We start from the raw sequence: 22094 nt of genomic DNA on the forward strand, positions 1-22094 counted from the left end.
TACACGTATACATTGCGTAAAACTTAAAAATTTGTTTGGTACAGAGGCTCATTCCTGTAATTCCAGCACATTGGGAGGCTGACTGGGAGGATCACTTGAGGCCAGGAGTTTGAGACCACCTTAGGCATCATAGTGAGACCCTATTGCTACAAAAAAATTTAACATTTAGCCAGGCATGGAAGATTACTTGAGCCGGAGAGGTCAAGGCTACAGTTAGCTGTGATGGTGCCACTGCACCCTAGCCTGGATGACAGAGCAAGACTATCTCAAAAAATAAATAATAAAAAATAAAATTTAAATCACGATATTTAGCATATATATCATATATTTTTATTATTTCTTTGTGGTGAGAACCTTCAAAATTTTCTCTTCTAGCTACAGATATAGATATAGGTATAGATATAGATAGATTTTTTTTTTTTTTTTAGACGGAGTCTCAGTCTGTTGCCCAGGCTGGAGTGCAGTGGCGTGATCTTGGCTCACTGCAACGTCCACCTCCCCAGTTCAAGTGATTCTCCCACCTCAGCCTCCCAAGTATCTGGGATTACAGAAACCCACCACCACTCCCTGTTAATTTTTGTGTTTTTAGTACAGACAGCGTTTCACCACATTGGCCAGGTTGGTTTCAAACTCCTGACCTCAGGTGATCCACCCAACTTGACCTACCAAAATGCTGGGATTACAGGTCTGAGCCACCACATCAAGTGTTAATATTTTGAAATATACCCTGCAATATTAACCCCACTGTGCAATAGAAAGCCAGAACTTATTTCTCCTAACTGTTACTTTGTACCTGTTGAGGAATCTCTCTCAATCCCCACTTCCAGCCCACTGGTTAACCTCTGATAACCACTATTCTACCCTCTACTTCTGTGACATCAACTTTTTCAGATTCCACATATGAGTGAGATTATGTGGTATTTGTCCTGTGTCTGGTTTATTTCACTTAATGCCTTCTGATTCATCCATGTTGCCACAAATGACAGGTTGATAGTAATCTATTCAACCATTAAATAGACAAATAAAAAACCACATTTTCTTTGTTCATTCATCTGTTAATGCATACTTAGGTTGATTCCGTGTCTTGGTTATTGTGAATACTACTGCAATAAACATGGGAATGCAGTTATCTCTTTGACATACAAAGATATCTCTTCCACAAAGATATGCATTTGGCACATATATCTCTTCAATAATCAATGGAATGAAAATACAACCTAAAGAATGAGAGAATATATATATATGCAAATTATGCATTTCACAAGGGGTTAATATTCAAAATATATAAGAAATGCAAACAACTGAATAGCAAAAAAAAAAAAAAAGCAAAAAAACCCAAAACACATCATCCTAATAAAAAATGCAAAAAAACATCTGAATTGGTATTTCTCAAAAGAATACATACAAATGGCCAACAGGTAGATGAAAAAAATGTGCAACATCAGTAATCATCAAGGAAATGCAGATCAAAACCACAATGGGACATTATCTTACCACAAATAGAATGGCTATTATCAAATAAACAAAAAATAACAAATGCTGACAAGGACGCAAAGAAAAGGAAACTCTTATACACTGTTAGTGGGAATATAAATTAGTACAGCCATTATGGAAAACAGCATGGGGGTTCCTCAAAAAATTGAAATAGAACTACCATATGATCCAGCAATCCCACTAGTGGGTATATATTCTGTAGAGGACTACCTGCTCGCAAACAGGGTGTTCCCGATAAGTCCTGCTCTTGCAAACGAAGCAGGGTGTTGGGGGCCTGTTTATATGTAAACATCTTGAAAATTCAGAAAGTCAGGGAACGGTCAGAAAAACAACAATGTGTCTTGTGACTTGGCAACATTCCACAAACGACTGTATAAAATAAAGCGGAGCGCGCCATTCGAGGTGGCCGCCATGTTTGTCTTGTCTTGTGTTGTCTTGTGTGTTCATTCCTTTGTTTAGGAAACACGCGGACCCCAACATATTCAAAGGAAATATAAGAGATATGTTCTTTAGCTGTTTTCTGTGTGGTCTTGAGTTCCACAGAAAGGATTGTGAGGGTGCCCCAGGTAGAAATCAAAAGAAATGGATAGAGCTGAGTACATTGACTCATGCCTTTAATCTCAACTACTTATGAGGCCGAGGTAGGAGGATCACTTGAGGCCTTGAATTAGAGACAAGCCTGGGCAACACAGGAAGACTGTGTCTAAAAAAAAAAAAAAAAGTGGAGAGAGGAAGGAATAGCAGGAGTTTCTGTTCATTGGCTACAACTGAAGAGAGTACCAGTCTTATCTGTTTTATATCTTAAAACTGTTTAACTTTTTAATTGGGTTATTTGTTTTCTTGCTATTGAGTTGTGTGATTTCCTCATATATTTCAGATATTAACTTTTTTGTCAGATATATGGTTTGTAAATATTTTCTCCCATTTGGTGAGTTGTTTCTCTATTTTGTTGATTTTTTTTTTCCTGTACTGCGCAGAAGCTTTTTAGTTTGAAGTAATCTCCATTTGTCTATTTTTGCATTTGTTGGCTGTGCTTCTGGGGTCATAGCCAAAAAAAATCATTGCCCGGACCCGTGTCGAAAAGCTTTCCCCAAGTTTTGTTCTAGTAGTTTTACAATTTCTGGTCTTATGATTAAGTCTTTAATGTCTTTTGAGTTGACTTTTGTATAATGGTGTGAGAAAAGGTTCTAATTTGATTCTTCTGCATGTGGATAACAAGTTGTAGCAACATGATTTATTGAGGAGACTCTCCTTTCCCCATTGTGAATTCTGGGCATATTTGTCAAAAATCAATTGACCATAAATGTGTGGATGCATATGTTAATTAGCTTGATTTAGCCATTCCACAGCATACACATATGTCAAAACATCATGTCTGACACCAGAAGTGGTACATAAAAATTTTATTTGTCAATTTAAAAAAACTCTGTAAGATTTAAAATTAAAATAAATAGAGGGAGGAGAGGGTTCTACTGCATAAGTGTTTTTTAAAAATTCTTGGCTTTGGTAACTATGAAGTTTTGTATGTGTAACTTAATAATATATATCAAGGCTGAAGCCTATATATTCTGGATAAATTTAATATCACTTTGTATATAACTGAGAAAATAATCTCGAGTTGGTTTTACTCATATAATGCTGAATTAGTAGAAATTTCAAAGACTTTTTCAAGTAGAGGTGGTCAGCAGCTGCAGAATTGGATCTACAATTTTACATGAGTTAGTGACTGGCGGCTCATTGTAACATTAACTCATACATGATAGACATTATGTGTGAATAAAAAACCTTAGCTAGACATATTAATGGCTATAATGTTGTCATGGGATTATTTAAACAACATATAATAACAAATGATTTCAAACTTCAAGGTAAAATTACCTAATAGGCAGAGACATTAACTACAAGTCCCACTCAGCATACACATGTGTAATATTTTTAAAATGCAATTAGGACAAAATTTCCCTTAGGATATTGTGGAAACTCAATGTTAATGATCCTTGAAAAACAGAAAGTTAAAATAGTTATATAAAGAGAAGCCTAAAATGACTTTAAATAGTCATTGCAAATCTAGTGAACGAAAGACAAAAAACATAATCTTTTTAAAGACGTAATTTTTGGAATCTTGTTTTACCCTTAATTATTTCAAGACAGACACTAAAATTGTATAAATGTGCATAACTCTATGAATTTAAATAATATTTAATATTTTATATTTATATTAATAATATTTAATATTTAGGATGTTAAAAAATCCCCCACTCATCCTTCCCCAAGTTTGGCTTGGGGGACAGAGTGTAAGGGAAAGTGTCTTTTTTCTATCTGGAAAGACAGAGTGAAAGTAAGTCTTAATTTTGCATTTCTCCCAATTTTTATTTAATAATTATTATTTTTTTATTTTTAAAAAGCTGCCCTGAATTTTGTCAGGCTATAAGTCTGGTAAGGTGCAGAGTTTGCTTGATCTCTGTGATAGTTATTTGGACGTACGTTTCCCGAATTAGAGCACCTTAGAATGGTTATTACTCAAGGGACCATGAAAGGGACAGTTCCTGCAGTGTCATTTTCCCTACCCCTTCCCTGGCTAGCTTACCCAGTTTTATGTTCTGAAGAGTATTCATTCATACTCTCACTCAATAAATGATTATTAGGCATGTATCATTTTCCAGGAACTGTACTAAGTATTTTTCTTTGATAAACTTAGGTATTCATAAATCAGAAGTATTACATGTTGGAATCCTTTTAACATTTGCTATTGTGTATTCTCTGAACTTTTAAACAGGGTGCTTAGCAAAGTTGGTAGTGTAATACTCTTATTATCATTAGCTAGCATTTAGTGAAGACTTATTTTGTGCCTGGCACTTTGGTAAGCATTTTATGGTCCTTATTGCTTTCATCTGTTTGCTAATTTCTGTACCCTTTTCTTGGGAAAATAACAGTGATATGGTGGACATTTCGGTTATTAATGGGAGGAACCTGAACAGAATAAGTTGCCATTGATCCCTTGTGCAACTTTCCAGGCATTGTAATTAGCTGCCATTGACTTTTGAGTAAAAGTCACTGGCCATGACCACCTCATTCATTGTTTTTGTGTTCTAAATGAGGCTTTTATTCTCAGCACTGTTGGAGATTTGTTCTGGAAAATAGCATTAATTAGTCACTGAATAAAACCATATGACACAATTTGAGTCTAATGGGGAAACAGTGAGATTGTTTTTGGTGAAAAAAGTGAATCATTTAATATTAAAGCTCCTAGAAACTAATATGCCTTGATAACCCTCACTCTTGCCATGAACAGGGTCACTTTTATAATTAGTAGACCAATGTGCCATCTGATAAATGGATGATAGCAGGATAGAATTTCTATCTTTGCAATTCATTCTATTCCTTCTATAACTGTGGTAAAACGTTATGCATTGAGTAAAGTCGTGGTGCAGTAATAGTAATGCAAAATTAACGTGCATGTGATTGTTTAAAAATGGTTAGAAAAAATAGGCCGGGCGTGGTGGCTCACGATAATTTTTGGTAATTGTACATTGATTTAGTAATTGAAAGAATGGTGTAAAAAATAGCAATTAGCATAAAAAGGTCAACTTGTTAAAAAGAGAGGGTGAAATGATCAAAATATAAAATCACATCATTTTATTATTTTGACTAGCATTTCATTCCAACCTTCTTATAACTCCTCCAAATTTTTCTAATATGGCATTTCATCTCTAATATGAAGTAACATCTGCTTAATAAAGTATTTTCTAACTAATGTGTTGACTTTGGGGATTAATGTTATTTTAAAAAATATCTCACGAAGAACAAAGTTTTAGCCATAAAAATAATTATTTTTTTCTTTTCTCTTTCTTTCCCTTCCTTCCTTCCTTCCTTCCCTCCCTCCCGCTCGCTCTTTCTTTCTTTCTTTTCTTTTCTTTTCTTTTCTTTTCTTTTCTTTTCTTTTCTTTTCTTTCGAGATGGGGTTAACTATGTTGACCAGGCTGGTTTCAAATTCCTGACATCAAGCGATCCTCCTATCTTGGCCTCCCAAAATGCTGGGATTACAGGCATGAGCTACAGCACGCAGCCTAGTCATAAGAATAATGGATTTTAAACTAGGTAAATTTCCACTGCAAAATACTTTTAAATGATTTTTTTTTTTTTTTTTTTTTTTTTTTGAGACGGAGTCTCGCTCTGTCGCCCAGGCTGGAGTGCAGTGGCACGATCTCGGCTCACTGCAAGCTCCGCCTCCCGGGTTTACGCTATTCTCCTGCCTCAGCCTCCGAGTAGCTGGGACTACAGGCGCCCACCACCTCGCCCGGCTAATTTTTTGTATTTTTTTTTTTTTAGTAGAGACGGGGTTTCACCATGTTAGCCAGGATGGTCTCAATCTCCTGACCTCGTGATCCACCCGCCTCGGCCTCCCAAAGTGCTGGGATTACAGGCTTGAGCCACCGCGCCCGGCCTAAATGATTGTTTAGAAACTGTACTGTGTGTATGTGTGTATGTAAATTTCTGTATAATGGATTTGGTGCAGTAATTCAGAAATAATGCAATGATCTTTCATTTTTCTTTCAATCTTACTAAAAGGAAATCCTAAAATTTAAAGAGCAGTTAGATATTATTTTTCAGAAACCTATGAGTCCTAATTATGATTTATTTGTGCGAGGTTGCATGTGGTGCCTTTAAGGCTTGTGTGCAGAGGCCCTGTATGAGATGAAGCATGAAGACATAGGGCAGGGGAAACATGCTGTGTTCCAGACAGAACTCTTCAGCGCCTTCATGAACCCCCTCCTTAATCTCCTGCTCTGGCTGGCTACAGGTTGTGAGTAGTTTCTACTTTGCTCCTCCATAGCCCTCTACCTCCCTCATAGGTGTTACCCTGCCTGTTCTCCCTGCATCTACGCCACCCACTTCTATGTGAGTCAGTTTCACATGTCTCAGTTTCACACATCACTCCCTGTTCCTAACTTCCAAAGTCTTTTTTTCTGACATTGCTTACTACTCTGTAGTTCCATTTGAGTTTTGGATGAATATCTTGAAGCCTTATGTCTGTGGTCAAACTCCTCTTTGCTCAAATGTCTTGCCTCCCTTTGTTTCCTATATATGTCACTAATATCACAATTCTTCCAGGAACTCAAAATGGGTCAATCGTCATACCTTCTCTTTCCCTATTGTCCTGCTAATTTCCCCAAAAACATCATTATCTATTATCGCGTATGTATACTTAGGTCTCTAACACAACACTTGTATAAGTGTTGTAACAAAGACTCTTTAGTTTCCAGAGCACTTACGATGTGTAAGGTTCAGTGTGAGGCATTTGAGTATATATTTTCTAGTTTAATACCACCAACAAACATGTTAGAGCATATTATCATTATATTTATCATTATTCATGAAGAAGTTGGGGTTGAAACCAGTTAAGACATGTTCCCTGGGTTTACATACAGAGCTAGAAAGTGTCAGAACTAGAACTTGAACCTACTCATTTTAATTCCCAAACCATAACTCTTGATACACTCTCACTGTTCCCTCATCAGCATTTCTTGAATCTCTTCTCATTCCCATCCAGCTCCCTAAAGCACAGAAGTAAGTAGGTCACATTCAAAACACCATGATTCCCACAACCTATATCCAAATACTGTGGCAAGGGATTCAAGGCTCTTAAAGCTCAATCCTAGCTTCAGGTTCTGGTTTCCTCTCCAGTAGGCTTGACATGTGTCTGCAGGCCAGCCACCTCACATTGGAGTCCAGTCCCTGAAAGGGCTCTTTCCCATCTGTCTGTGTCATCGAACTAGCTGTTCTCTCTGTTTGGAATATTTTTCCACACTTTGCCTTCCTCACATAACTCTATTTCTTTTTTAAGACATAAAAATATTATAAACAGAACGAAGAAAGATGGATAGATAGATAAATAGATAGACAGATAGATCCAACATTGTAACAACATTGAATACTTTTGTGTACCAAGCATGACAGAGGTCTCTATGGATTAACTTATGTCATAGATATAATATAACCACTGCCTTACTCTTTCTCCAGAAGCATCAATTATTCTTTTATTTATGGTTTTATTGTCTTTATGCATTCTTCAGTTATTGCATTTTTTTAAATTAAAATAGGTTTTATTTCTTAGAGAAGTTTTGGGTTTACAGAAAAATCAAACACAAAGTACAGAGAGTTCCCATGTACTCCCTATCCTTTCACATACATGCAATTGTCCCTATTATTAATATCTTGCATTAGTGTGGCACATTTGTTACAACTGATGAACTGATATTGATAAACTATTACTATCAAAAGTTCATAGGTTATGTTAAGATTCAAAGTTGTATAGTTCTAAGAATTTTCTGAAATACATAATGTTATTTATCTGCCATTATGATGCATACAGCATAGTTTCATTGTCCGAAAAATGAAACTGTTTTACCTGTGGTCCATTTACTCATCTCTCACTGCCCCCCAAATTTTGGCTATAATTTTAATTTTTGTAATTTTTGTGTGCTACAGTGTCTTTGTAGTTAATTGTATATTTCCCTCATCTATTTTTGTGTTCTTTTTTTTTTTTGAGATGGAATCTTGCTCTGCAGCCCAGGCTCGAGTGGTGCAGTGGCATGGTCTCGGCTCACTGCAACCTCCATCTCCTGAGTTCAAGCAATTCTCCTGCCTCAGCCTCCTGAGTAGCTGGGATTACAGGGGCACGTCACCATGCCTGGCTAATTTTTGTATTTTTAGTGGAGACAGGGTTTCACCATGTTGGACAGGCTGGTCTCGAACTCCTGACCTCACGGTCTGCCTGCTCACCCTCCCAAAGTGCTGGGATTACAGGAGTGAGCCACCGCGCATGGCCGTATTCAGGATTTTTCAAATGAATAAGGAATGGCTTCTCCTATGCAAAATATTGAGTAATTCCCCTGAGAAGAAACAATTTTATCTATTTAAAATTCTTTATCCTTTTATGTGTTCCTCCCTGTTATTCATGTTAATATATATCTATATTTATAGCTCTATATGTACACGTATTTGATAAATAATATATTAATGTATTATCATCTTAAACTGGAACATTATAGGTAAAACTAGAGATTGTTATGATTATTTCCATAGTTCCAGTATTTTGATGAGTGGAAACCACTGTTTTCATTTCATTTACATATTTCCAGGCCTTTTCCCTAAAAATCTCTATACATGTTACATGTCCATAAATATATAATATTTATATGGTCATACTGGTTCAGCAATTTGCTTTGTTCATTCAAATTCTGGCTACTGGGGCTGTTTTTGATTTGTTTACTGCTGCTATGCTATTCCGTATTGTGAATAATTCATGTTACTTTAGCCATTTCTCTCTTAATAAACATTTATGTTTCCTCCAAATTCTTATTTTTACAAACAATGCAGTAATGAACATCCTTGCTCTCCAATTTTGTTCACAGCTACATGAATTTACCTTTAAAAGTGTTTCCAATCCTCCTGATCAGTACATGACCCCTTCAAGAGTAGAATCTGTATCTTCTACCCTCAGCAGCACTGAGCCTGGCGTTTTCTATGTCATTGGTACACAATGGTGTTTGAATAAATGATGGGCAAATGAACTTGTCAGTGAACTCGTGTATTAGTGGGAATCTTTCAGCCTGCTTTGCCATGGGCTTCAAGGTAATTTAAGATCTTCGTAAACACTTGACAATGGCTGGACATTAAAAACATTATTTCCAGATCTAGAACTTAGCTAATCAATGCTAATTTTATCTGCTTTCAGCTGTAATACCCTTTTAAGTTTGCCTATATTTAAGTTAATAGCATTTCCTAATGTTAAGTATTCCTCACTAATAAGAAACTCTTCTATAAAATAATTATCTGATAAATTCCCAGCTTATTTTTGCTATTTTCAGACTCCAGATGAGTAGATGGGTGGAGAAGAACTGACAGAGATCCTCAGTAAGCTAACCTACTAGATAACGAAACATATTTAGCAATTAATTATTAGAGGCAGAGCATGGTGCCTCACACCTGTAAGCCCAGCACTTTGGGAGGCTGAGCCAGGCAGATCACTTGAGTCCAGGAATTCTAGACCAGCCTGGCCAACATGGTGAAACCCCATCTCTATTAAAAATACAAAAATTAGCCAAGCGCAGTGATACATGCCTGTTGTCCCAGCTACTTGGGATGCTGAAGCAGGAAAATCACTTGAACCCAGGAGGCAGAGGTTGCAGTGAGCTGAAACTGCCTCACTACACTCCAGCCTGGGCAACAAAAGCGGGACTCTGTCTCAAACAAAATAAAAAATGTTTAAAAAAGTTAGTTATTAGAGATGGTCTTTCATTGCTTCGTTCTTCCAGTTAGTTCTTTCCAGTTTTATTTTTGAGAGTTATGAGTTAAACATCCAGTTGACTAGACATCGTAATCATAAAAAATAAACATAAAATTGAAGTGGAGCTACTGATGTGTTTAATTCTGGCTAGTTCGGCGGACTGGTTGTGAAAAGTTCATTGCTCACCATTGTGTCTCTTCTTGTAGCTCCACTGAGAAATTTTACCCAGCAATATCACTGGCCTTCTGCATAAAACCAAATAAATGTGAATCAATAAGCTTAAGTCTTAAGCAAGACCAGCCAGTGTCCGCAAGCTCTCTGTCTTATAGTGCAGAAAACAAGAATAAAAAGATTACTGCAATTTTCCTTCATTTATTCTGTAGTTTTTGTTAGATACTTTCCTAAAAAAGTGTATTATTTTTGCTATTTTGCCAGTTGTATCTTTTGGTGTTGCTATTACATCTCACTAATTCCATGAAATAATATATGAAAAAATAACTAGCATAGTAGGTGCTTTTAAAATTGTGTACTTCTACCTTCAGATTAGGCTTCATATCCTTTACCTACAAAATGGGGTTTCCATGAATTGAACATACATGGAGTGACCCCAATATGCCACGGATTGTTTTCAGCACTGGGGTAACAAAAGACCTAGACTCATGGTAAATTCTAGTGGTTAAGTTTACAGTCAAGATATGGTGGTAGTGATGATGATACGGAAGATGATAATAAATAGGAGGAAAAAGTGGAGTAGTGGAGGGAAAAATAATCCCACATGAATTGTGAAGAGTAAACATGATACTAGATTTTAAAATGCTCTGTCCAAAGTAATGTTTTATTCCAAGCCCTATATACCATGATTTAACAATGTGATTATGTCATCATTTTAAAACTATAGCTGTAAAAAGAAGCATTGTATAATGGAAGAATAGACAACAATAAGTGGTCTTTGTTGTGGTACTTGCTTTGTCCTACTTGGTGAATAATTCTGGGCAAATAACTCCAGCTTTTGCACCATACTTTACCGACGAACATGCTGACTGTAGTAGATCATTTGTTTAAAGCAATATTAACACATGTTACAGAAGTAAAACAATTTATGGTCCAGTAAGTTTGAAAATGTTTTATTGGTTTTACAATAGTCATCTCTTGGAGAGCTATGGTGACTGTGAGCATTTTAAGTTGCTGAGATAGTCCTACAGGACCCAGACAGATTTCAGTTAGTTCACGTCAGCTTTTCACCAAGACATTTGACCTGTAATCCTTTAGCCACGGGATTCTCATTCATCTTGCTGAACTGATGTTTTAGAGAATAGGGGTTGGAAATGTTGTACTAGGAGAGTCCCTGTGACAGTAACATTTCCAAGTATCTGCATTTGCTATCCTCCTTACTGTTACTACTTCTTTTTATACTGGTTAAAATACGTAGCAAAAAATGTATCCATAAATGTCACAAACACAGAAATATAATACTGAATTAGATCCCATGCATTTAAGCTACTTGTTCCCCAATGGTCATTGTAGTCTGTATCCTAAATGGTGATAAAGAAGGACAACTGTCATTTATGGCTATGTTAGTTTGGTTTGAAATGCCTTGGAGCAAGCAGGATAGTAACCTCAGCACGATCAAAATTTTGTACTGGGTAATTCTTTGTTTGGGGGGCTTGCTGGTGCATTGTAAAATGTTTAGCATTATCCCTGGTCTCCACCCACTTGATAGGCAGGCCCCTTTAGCAATAACAATTAAAAATGTCTCCAGACATTGCCAAACGTTTTATGGGTACCAAAATTGCCCCCAGTTAAGAACCATTATGTGGAGTCACCAATGTTGAAAAGCCATATTCAGTTGAATATGAAATATCTTACTTTAGAGCTGGCCCTAGCATGGTAACGAAATTCCCCAGATGGCATCCTTGGTGGTGACATTAATGACTGTTTTGCCAACTGTTTATTCCTACTTGGAGTTGTGCTTCTGTTTGTAGGTTGAACTGTGGCGTTGACATTGTTGCCAATCGGATTTTGCAGAAAATGAAAAGCAGCTGCAATATTTCAAAGCATTGGACAGATTGGGCAGAGGCTATGTGGACAAATCCTATTAACAAATAACAGGATTTGTGCACACACAGTGCCTCCCACACTGCGCCTTGGAAATCGACACCAGGCTATTTCCATCACTGTTGTGCATAAATCGCAGGAATTATAATAAATTGAGAAAAATGTTCTCACACACATGGAGGTTCAACCTACATTCTGATGATGACTAGACATGTTGGATCATTTATCAAACAGGGTGTCTGATGAAACAAATCTTTAATCCAGTTTAGTTTTAAAGCAGCCAGAAGATATGAGATACATCTGCTCTCGATTTGCTTTCTTAACCTTAAAAATAACAATAAAGTCATTAACTGGGTTCTTTATGGGGAGAAAAACAATTTTTAAATAATAAAACCTGCTAAATGGGCCAGATGCCACTGAGAGGTGTGAACAGAATGACCTTTAAGCTTCCTTCCAAACCTCAGTGACTATGAATTTCCCATCTGGATTCCTAGATCAAATTGTTTCGCACGATTAGTATCCTATTCCCTTCCCTTCTTGAGATGCCTTATGTATCCGGTTTTGTTTAAATTGATGCATTCGTTATGTAAAACTCCTACTTTTCCTTCAGTGTTTTTAGTGTTTTGTTATTGATGTATACACAGTTGGTCTGTCAGAGGGCCCAATATCATAACTGCATCTGCTAATACACACACACACACACACACACACACACACACACACACATATATATATATATATATATATACTAACATTGTGGGTTACTTACAATGGGGTTAGCATGGTTGAATTTTCTGAATATTTGGGATTGGAAATCCATATATTGGGTCTTTACAACTTGCTACAATGAGTCAACAAATTAGAAGCAGGGAAGTGTGGCTATGCATTGAGTGATAGTTGACATCTAATTAAGGAGACTGGTTTAACAAAAGGCCATTTTCTGTGAGATACTCAAAAGCTTCTGACTACATCACACATAGCGTGTGTGTCTGCAGTCTTCTGAATTCTATCTTCCCTTCTCTCTTCCTCCATTTCCCTCTCTTCTCTCCCTCCATTTCATCTGTCCTTTATTCATTCCACCATTCATTTGAGAGGCAGTACAATAGAGTATAGCGTACTAGATAAGAACAAAGACTATAAAGTCACACTGCTTGGATTAATATGCAGATCTCCTTCTTAGTCATGTGAACTTGGGCAACTTCTTGAACTTCTTGTTTGTGCTATGAGATAATAACAGTATCTAGCTCACAGCTGTGGATATGGATGATTTAATACACAGAAATCATTTAGAATAGGGCCCGGCACATAGTAGCTTCTATAGAAGTGATAGCTTTTTAAATTGACTCATTCATTCTTTTTTAGAAAACACTTTTTGTAAAGATGGGTCCTGCTGTATTGCTCAGGCTGGTATTGAAATCTTGGCCTCAAGTGATCCTCTCTCCTCAGCCTCCCAAAGTGCTGGGATTACAGGTATGAGCCATTGTGCCCAGCCCCATTCATTCATAAAGTGATTTACATGTACCGTTGTTCTAAGCCCAAGAGGTATAATATTCATGGCCAAACAGTTTTTGTCTTTGCTGTCATGGAGCTTGCAGTTTGGTTGAGAACATGGATATTATACACACAAACACACAAAATGAAATAAGATCTCTGAGGTTGAGAAACACCATCGAGCTAGGAGAGCAGGTAACAAAGAAAATGACTTAGATAGTTGTACGGTTTAATGTGAAAGTGGAAGTTTAGTGGGTCGGAGGAAAATGGAAAAGTTTTCACATAATCACAGTAGAAATTAAGAGAGTGAATGTAGTAGTGAATGTAGTAGGTGCCCCATCCAGATCCCATTACCCAGCAGTTATGAAGGTTCACTGGGGACTCATAGCTACATTCCTCTAAGAATCACACTGGGCTGAAGGTAGCCACCTTGCCCAGAAATGCCTAGGACATTGCTCCCTCCCTATGCACAAGGATGGACCACTGATGCCTGAGGGGATGAGAGGTATTGTTGCCCTTGCCTCAGCTGGTCTAATTCTGTGGAGCCAATATGTTCCAGCTCTTGTGGACTGATGTTGAGGCTGGAACTCAGTGGAACCCATGCTCTTGCCTATTCAACTTCCACCACTCCCTCATACATCACTCACTCAAAGTCCTTGTCTCAGGCATTGTTGTTAAGGAACTCCACCTAAGAGCAAATATACTGCAAAATCTTGGAAAATTGCCTGGAAGGGTGGATAGCCTATTGGATACTAGTAATCATGAGTATGTAATGATTCAAAGCTGTCTAGTATAGGTCTATGCTATTATCGCTTGACTTTTTAAAATGCAGGCTCAGGGATGGATGGGTTAGGATTAATTTAGGGCGAAGTTTTAGCAGACAGATACAATGAAAAGGTAGAAATGCAATGGAATATGGGTATTGACGTAAGCATTTGAAAATGTACCCTATGGTATCTTAAGTGAATAAGGAAAGATGTCAAGAATGAAAAAAGGATTAAGCAGAAGGGAAAATCAGAGGGTGAAAGGATGGGAGGCCCCAACATGGTGAAGAATTAACCAAACACCGCATGTTCTCACTCATAAGTAGGAGTTGAACAATAAGAACATATGGACACAGGGATGGGACTATCACACACTGGGGCCTGTCAGGGGTTGGGGGACTACAGGAGGGATAGCATTAGAATAAATACCTAATGTAGACAATGAGTTGATGGGTGCAGAAAACCACCATGGCACGTGTATACCTATGTAACAAATCTGCAGAACATGTATCCCAGAACTTAAAGTATAATAATAATAATTTTTTTAAAAAGATAAAAGCCAAAAAAAGAGAGAAAAAGAAAAGAAAGAGTAAATCAACAATTCAACTGGAAAGAGTGAGGTAGTGGCAAAAATGTAACATATATGAATTTATGATTTAAGAGGTAGCTCAGTTTCTGGTAATGACAAGTTCCCAGGTGTAGCTTTTTCAGTGTACCTCTATAACAATATCAGGACTTAGAGGTCAAGGAATCCAGAGATCAGGTAATAATTGGATGGGTTGTCTGTGTGGATGTTGAAGGCACTAGGGTATTTATTGATGAAGCTTTGGGCTAGTTCCAAAGATCCAGGCAAATGAATGGAAACTAAAGAGGAAGGTTAACAGGGATAGCAATTAAGATGAGGATGAGGGTCGTGGACTAACTTAGTCAAATGGTTTGGTATTCAAGAAAGCAGCAATTATTTCACAAGAGGCTGAAAGAAGTGCTCTGAAAGTGGCAATGAGAAGCATAGAGTACAAAAATATCCCTTTCAATTCCTGAGGTCCATGATGGGTAACAGACCAACAAGATGCTGTCACTTAACAGAGCTACAGAGTGTTGTCTTCTGGTGAGAGCCAGATTTCAGTCATGGCAGGGATAAATAAGAACTCAGAAATGGTTAAGGAGAGAGTGGGGCTTGATGATGTTTCTATGATTCAAGTGGTGAAATATGGCCAAGGCAGCATAAAGATTAAGTGCTTGGGTAGGACTGGCTCCATAATTGGTGGAGCCCGGTGCAAAATGAAAATGCAAGACTCCTTTTCCACAAAAGATTAATGATTTTAACACAGAAGCATGAATCTAAGTGGGGCACTCTTTTAGATTGGGGATAGTATGCAACAGCACAAACTACAAGTGGGCTCTTGGTCTAGACTGCCTGGACTCAGATCCAGAATAGTCAACTTTCTCAATTCTCACCTCTTTAAAATGGAGATAATCTTAATATCTAACTCAAAGAGTTTTGGGAAAAAATAGGTGGATTAATATGTATAAAGTATTTGATACATATTAAGCACTCAATCAATTTTTTGAATTTTAATACTATTGGCAAGAGAATACATGTCAGCTGGTAGAATCACTGTCAGTACTACTTCCTAAAGTTTGAAGTTGTCAGAGGAGCTAACTTTCAAAAGAAAATTAGTCCTCATTTTTCAGCGACTGTCCGGGAGATCATGAGAATCTATTTAAATTTATTTATGTTATCCCTGTACTTTTACACAATTGCTTCATCATAGATGAAGACTTGAAAAGGGCTGTCATATTCAATCTGTCCTCAAGTGAAAAGTTACAATGTAGTTTGGTCTGTCCTGTGTCTTGTGTTTATGAGAATAATTGGGATTCTGCTGCTTTAACAAAAGTGAAAGTTTGGGTATTATGGGACAGTTTTGCCACTGATAGGGAGTGGATGGAAGAAGGTGACTTAACATTCAGCAATTGGAAATCTGTGCTGTCCCTAAAAAAATAAAGGAATGAGCTGCGGGTTGATCTGCACTCCTTCCCAGATCCCCATGAAAATCTAGACCTTTCTTTTTTTCAAGATTTAAAACTCCCTAGCTACACAAGGGATACCACTGCTGGGAATTTTAACTGTGAATGAAGAGTTTTGTGTGGTCCTTAATTGGGAGAAGAACCTGTCAAAAATAATATATTCTATATTCAAATATTCTCTGAACCATTATGGCCCTAGCAACACTATATAAAACAGTCTCACAACTGGTGGCAGGTGAGTGGGTTGATTTTTCTGCAGCACTAAAAGCTGGCAGGAGTGTCTTTCAGAAACCTACTCCCTTGAAAATTTCTAGTCAAGGTATTAGAAGAGGTGAGGAGGGAATATGGGGAGACAGGAAAGGAATTAAATAGTTGGATGACTACTGTGAAATATTTGAACTATGACAGTTGATTTCTGTTTAATTTGGGTTTGGAACTAATCTGCTTTGAAATCAGAAGTTTTAGTAAGTTTGAATATTTCTTCACTCGGTTCAGGCTATAGATAATTTTGGGAAAACTAATGAGAACAGTAGCAGGATAACCCACGAGGGAATGGAAAGAAATAGAAGGAATGAGTCTTTTATGTTTTTATGGAGAGGATGTTTGACATCCTGTATGCACAGGATAGTGGCTGTTTTGTGTCTCATTTTTGTTTCCTTATGCATAGAAAATCAGTGTCTCTCGTCCCATCATTTCCTGTTGTCATGCTAAGTTTTGGTCACATAAACTGCCCATTGCTCCCCACATGTCTGCAGGTACTTGCAAGTAAAATAGGGAGAAAAACTTGAATGAAAATATTGGCTGCTGTTTTCAATTGCCTCTCCCTCTCCCTAGTATCAAAGGTTCTTAAATGTGTTTTGTGCCATGGGCCTCTTTGGCAATCTGGAGAAACTTATGGGACACTTCTCAGAATAGTGTTTCTAAATGCATAAAATAAAATGCCTAGAATTCTAAGAGGAATCAATTATGATGAAACACAGTCCTATCCTGAACCTTGTGGATAAGAACCCCTGCCCTAGTTCTTGGGCCTTATTATGCAAATCATGCTAATCAGTGGAGGGAGAACCAGAATAGGGAGTTTGAATTGTGTCAAGAGAAATTCCTACAAGGGATAAAAGTGAAAAGAAATACAGTAAAAGAAATGGAAAAGGAAAGACCCCTTGGGATGAAGTGCATTTTGATGCTCTGTAGAGAAGAAGAACATGAAGAGATGCTTCAGGGAAAGCAGGAGGGGGTAAAATAAAACACAGAATAAAAAGAATGGCAGAAGTAGGTTTTAAACTATGTACCCTTTGATGTTCTTTGAGAGACACAACTGGAAATTGGAATTACTTTCTTATTGTTACCAGAGTCTGTTTGTTTGAAGGTTGGGTCACATGAGGTTCAGAAATTTATTCTGGTTACACCTGCCTTCTTGAACTTACTCTTGTTGTTTTGACAGTCTTAAATCTTCTCTACAATCTTCTCAAAATTACGGATCCATATTCATCTTCCATGACCAAGTTTAAATTCCACCTCTTCTGTGATACTTTTCTAATGCCGTTTTCTTCTTTAATAACCAGCCAGTTGTCTCAGAAATTTCTCTTTTGTTTTACATTGTAGTTATTTGTGTTCATTTCCCTCACTTGATTGTTCCTGCTACCTAGCATATTATGATAAACAAATGAATGAATTAGTGCATTTAATAATGCATGATGGGTACATGGCAAAGTTTCTGCCTACATTTGTAATAGGGGTGCTTGCAAAAAGAGAAGATGTTGTATTTGTATCTACCACAGACATGAACTGAGGAAGTTTTAGTTATCATATGCCACACTAAACTCTTCATATATAATTATCTGTCATCATCAAAATAACCCTGAAGAAGAAATTTTGTTAATTCCACATCAATAATGAAGAAACTAAGATTCCAAAAAGTATTAATAAGTGGAAATTTGGATTTGAATATATTTCTTTCTAATTTGAAAACCTATATATTTTCCAGTATATCAAGCTGCCTCCCTTTTGGGAAAATGGACAGTTAACTTTCAATGTGATTTTATTAGAATTCTTATTGGTAATTATTCTTATTAATAAGAAACATTAATATTTTAATAAATTGAAACAGTCTCAGAGCAAATAAATCACATAATCATCTCATACTCTCTGTAAAAAACCATTCTATCTACCATGATTTCCTGTATTTCAGTAAAGCTTCAGAAAAGCAATCTGTTACCTTGGACAAGTCTGATAGATTATCCAATTGGATCTCATGATTTTAAATTTTAATCATGATTTTAATCATGATTTTAAATTTAAGTTTTGCATCATCTCATGAAAAGAACATTAAGTTATCTGGCAGAATCATAACATTGAAAGTATATTTTCTTAATCAGTTACTGTTACTAATGTTTTGTGACAGCCAGAGGATTTTGAAAATGAAGACCAAAATAAGCACTCCTCTGATTATGACAACTGCACTATCACGGCAAATTTGTAAGGTTTATATTATGTGCCTTGTTTAGGGAAAGACATTAAATGAAGGTTCAGAGATGTTAGGCAACCCAGTCAAGGAAACACAGCTAGAAAGAGCTAGAATAAGATTTTGGACATGTGACCTACTCATTTACTACTGAAAAAGAATTTCAGTTTTTCTCAAGTGACTTTGTCATTTAAATATTCAGTAAATAACTAATATCTGTCTTCAGGTATCAGGGTGTAAAATCCTACCTATTATTGAAACACATGGTATTTAAAATTATTTAAATAGATGGTTAAGGTGAGGGAGGAGTAAAGAAAGAAAAGTGTGAAATAATGATTTTCATAGGTCTTATAATTACTTTGTTAAAGAATGTTAATTTCACAATAAATCTGTTTAAATAGTTTTAATTAGTTTATATGAATATATTAAACCTTATTTTATTACAACAAAAATAATACATTCACAATGTAAACTAATTTTCCATTTCCATATAAACTCACTACACGGGTAATGTGCAAATAGAAAAAATATTTTAGTAACCTCACTTTTATATTTCTGAAATGGTATTTTTCTTGATATTCCAATTAAAGTGTAAAATAAATACTTATTTTTTTGCCATAGTACAGTAAGCATCGATAATAATTTTGAAGAATAATTTCTGAGTATTCATTTTTAATTTTATAATGAATATTCTATTTATTATGTGCATAATCTAGCTGAAACAACAAAGAAGTTATAAATTCTTTATTGACATTTCCGTTAAATCACCCATGACTGTTAAACACCTCCTATGCACTAAGTATTACTTTAGGAAATGAAACTTATAAAACATCCCTGCTTAAGCTTTAAGTTAAAATATGTATTATCCCTAATTAATTATCATTAATTTTTAAGGGGACATTTATGTCTATATATTTTACCTGGATTTTGATTTATCAATACAGTTGATTTTCAATTAATGATATAAAAAGATAAGAATCAAAATATTTTTAGAAATGTACCTTGTATCCTGGTCCTGAAAACTTAGTGTTCTAGATAGCAAAACGGTGTTTTAAAATTCTGAGATTTCTTTCAGTATTAAAACCAAAGTAAAGTTTGTGTAATAAATAGCAGTCAACATGAGATTATATAGACTTACATTTGTGGACAAAGTAGAGAATCATAATAAACTTGGGGAAAATTAATGAAATATATATCCTGGTGAAATTAAAGTAATATTTCAGTTTGTGAGAGGATTATATTTGTAAGACTCAATCTAATTAATTTGAAAAAAAGTAATAGATATTTCTACTAATCAAACCAAAGTAAATGGGCCTAGAATAATAGTAAACTTGTTGTACATTTAATCCTAGAAAAAGAAGCAAAATCTTAATGTGAGTTCTGCATTCATATCCTAATTCACAAGGAAAAGACCACTCTCACCCTCCAATCCAAATTCACAGGTCCATTAGAAAAGAGGATCACTAAAGGCAAAAATTATGTAAAATAATTCTAAAAGGAAGGAAAGATCTATGTTCTTCTCCCAGTAGTAATGAGCTTAGTGCTCAGTGGAGACTGAGAATAGAGTCAGGTCTAGAAGACTGATCTAACAACACAGAATATTAGCTTCTTCTAAAACCCACATAATTACCCTAAAATCACCCAATCATTTGCAATGTTAACTCTTCCATGGTTGAAACTAGAGTAATTTGAGCAACCAATTAAATAATTATAGTATAGTATTGTAGCCCAAAGAATATTCACCAATCCATACTGATAAAAATAAATGATCGATCAAGTAAGTGAATAAAAGGGGCAGAAGTCAGAATTCTTGCTTTTAGAAGAATGTTAATTAGTAAATACAGAAGGAATGTAGGAAGCAGAAAATTACCGTTAGATCACTGCTATAGTTTGGATAACTGACCCTCCAAACCTCATGTTGAAATCTGATCTCTAATGTTGGATGTGGGGCCTAATGGGAGGTGTTTGGATGATGGGGGCAGATCCCTCACGAATGGCTTGATGTCCTCATGATGATGAGGAAGTTTTCACTCTATTTGTTGCTTGTAGAACTGGTTCTTAAAAAGAGCCTGGCATTTCCTTCCCCTCTCCCTCTTGCTTTTCTCTTCCCCTGTGATCTCCACATACCAGCTCCTCTTTGCCTTCAGCCATGAGTAAAGGCAGCCTGAGGCTCTCACCAGATGCACAATCTTCCAGCAAGTAGAATTGTGAGCCAAATAAATCTTCTTTCTCTTTATAAATTACCCAGCCTACCAGTGAATGTGAAAATTGCTGGGCAAAACCTCAAGGAGAATCAGGATAATTTGTGGGCTTAAAATATCATACTCGAAGTATGTATTAATCACTGTGGTTATTTTAACATATGCCCACAAATTATTTGAACTTCTTCCCCCCAGGAAGTATAATGATACTTCCTCAGACATGAACTGAGGAAGTTTTAGTTATCATATGCCACACTAAACTCTTCATATAGGACTTACTTCTAAAAAGTAGAATATGGAAATGGAAAAATGGTAACTTCATGGTTTTAAAGCCTGGCTTAAAACCCTGATGGAAATCATCTTAATGAAGTAATCCAGCTTAACATTAGCAGTAATAAGGAATATTGATATTATGTACCCTCTGCTGTAATGCCATCACATGGCGCATCATGGTACTCTTTCCAAAAGTTATAGAACTTCAGCTTAATTATGAGAAACTACCAGACAAACACAAATTGAGGGATATTCTACAAAATATTTAAGCAGCATTTTTTAATTTCTAAATCCAGTTTTTTTTTTTTTTTTTTTTTGCCTGATCTGTTCATTTTTTATTAATACAAATTTTCAGGGAGAACTGCACATGACCAGCACCTGAAGAGGAGGGATGGAGAAGCACAGTGGTGCATTTGGAAAGAGAAATTCAAGGAAATATTAAACAAAAGAAGACATGAAGTGGAAAAGTCATTACATTGTGGGGGAAAATGACACAGAACAATCAAAATAGAGATATAACCTAATAACCTTACAGAGAAAGGACCATTTAATCATCCTGGCAAAATGATCAGGTTATTTCCAATGAAATTACATTAGTCCATTTGGGGCAGGTCAGTTTAATCTCTCATCTTTCGTTCCTTTACTAGAATGCCTACTTCACAGGATGTGAGGAAGGCATATAGCAGCTCCTGTATTTAATAAATACTAGCTTCTCTTCTGATAAGTGGAGAATTCAAAAGTGCTTGGAAGTAATTTATTTCTTTCTTTCTTTCTTTCTTTCTTTCTTTCTTTCTTTCTTTCTTTCTTTCTTTCTTTCTTTCTTTCTTTCTTTCTTTCTTTTTTTACTTTAAGTTCTAGGATGCATGTGCAGAACGTGCAGGTTTGTTACACAGGTAAACACGTGACATGGTGGTTTGCTGCATCTATCAACCCTTCATCTAGGTGTTAAGCTCCGCATGCATTAGGTGTTTCTCCTAATGTTCTTCCTCCCCTTCCCCCCGCCAGTCCCTGACAGACCCCAGGGTGTGATATTCCCT

General features: G+C 36.2%; 1 long non-coding RNA gene across 2 annotated transcripts in view; it reads left to right on the forward strand.

The window, feature by feature from the left end:
* LOC105479602 (uncharacterized) overlaps positions 1 to 13309 on the forward strand; it is a 104252-nt gene extending 90943 nt beyond the window's left edge. The window contains exon 5 of one of the 2 annotated variants that reach the window (XR_011619414.1): positions 13202 to 13309. This is a non-coding gene — a long non-coding RNA (uncharacterized lncRNA). The remainder of the gene's footprint in view (positions 1 to 13201) is intronic. The other variant, XR_011619413.1, reaches the window with a different exon arrangement.
* Positions 13310 to 22094: the final 8785 nt, after the last annotated feature.

The sequence above is a fragment of the Macaca nemestrina genome, chromosome 2, assembly GCF_043159975.1.
Source record: "Macaca nemestrina isolate mMacNem1 chromosome 2, mMacNem.hap1, whole genome shotgun sequence".
NCBI lineage: Eukaryota > Metazoa > Chordata > Mammalia > Primates > Cercopithecidae > Macaca > Macaca nemestrina.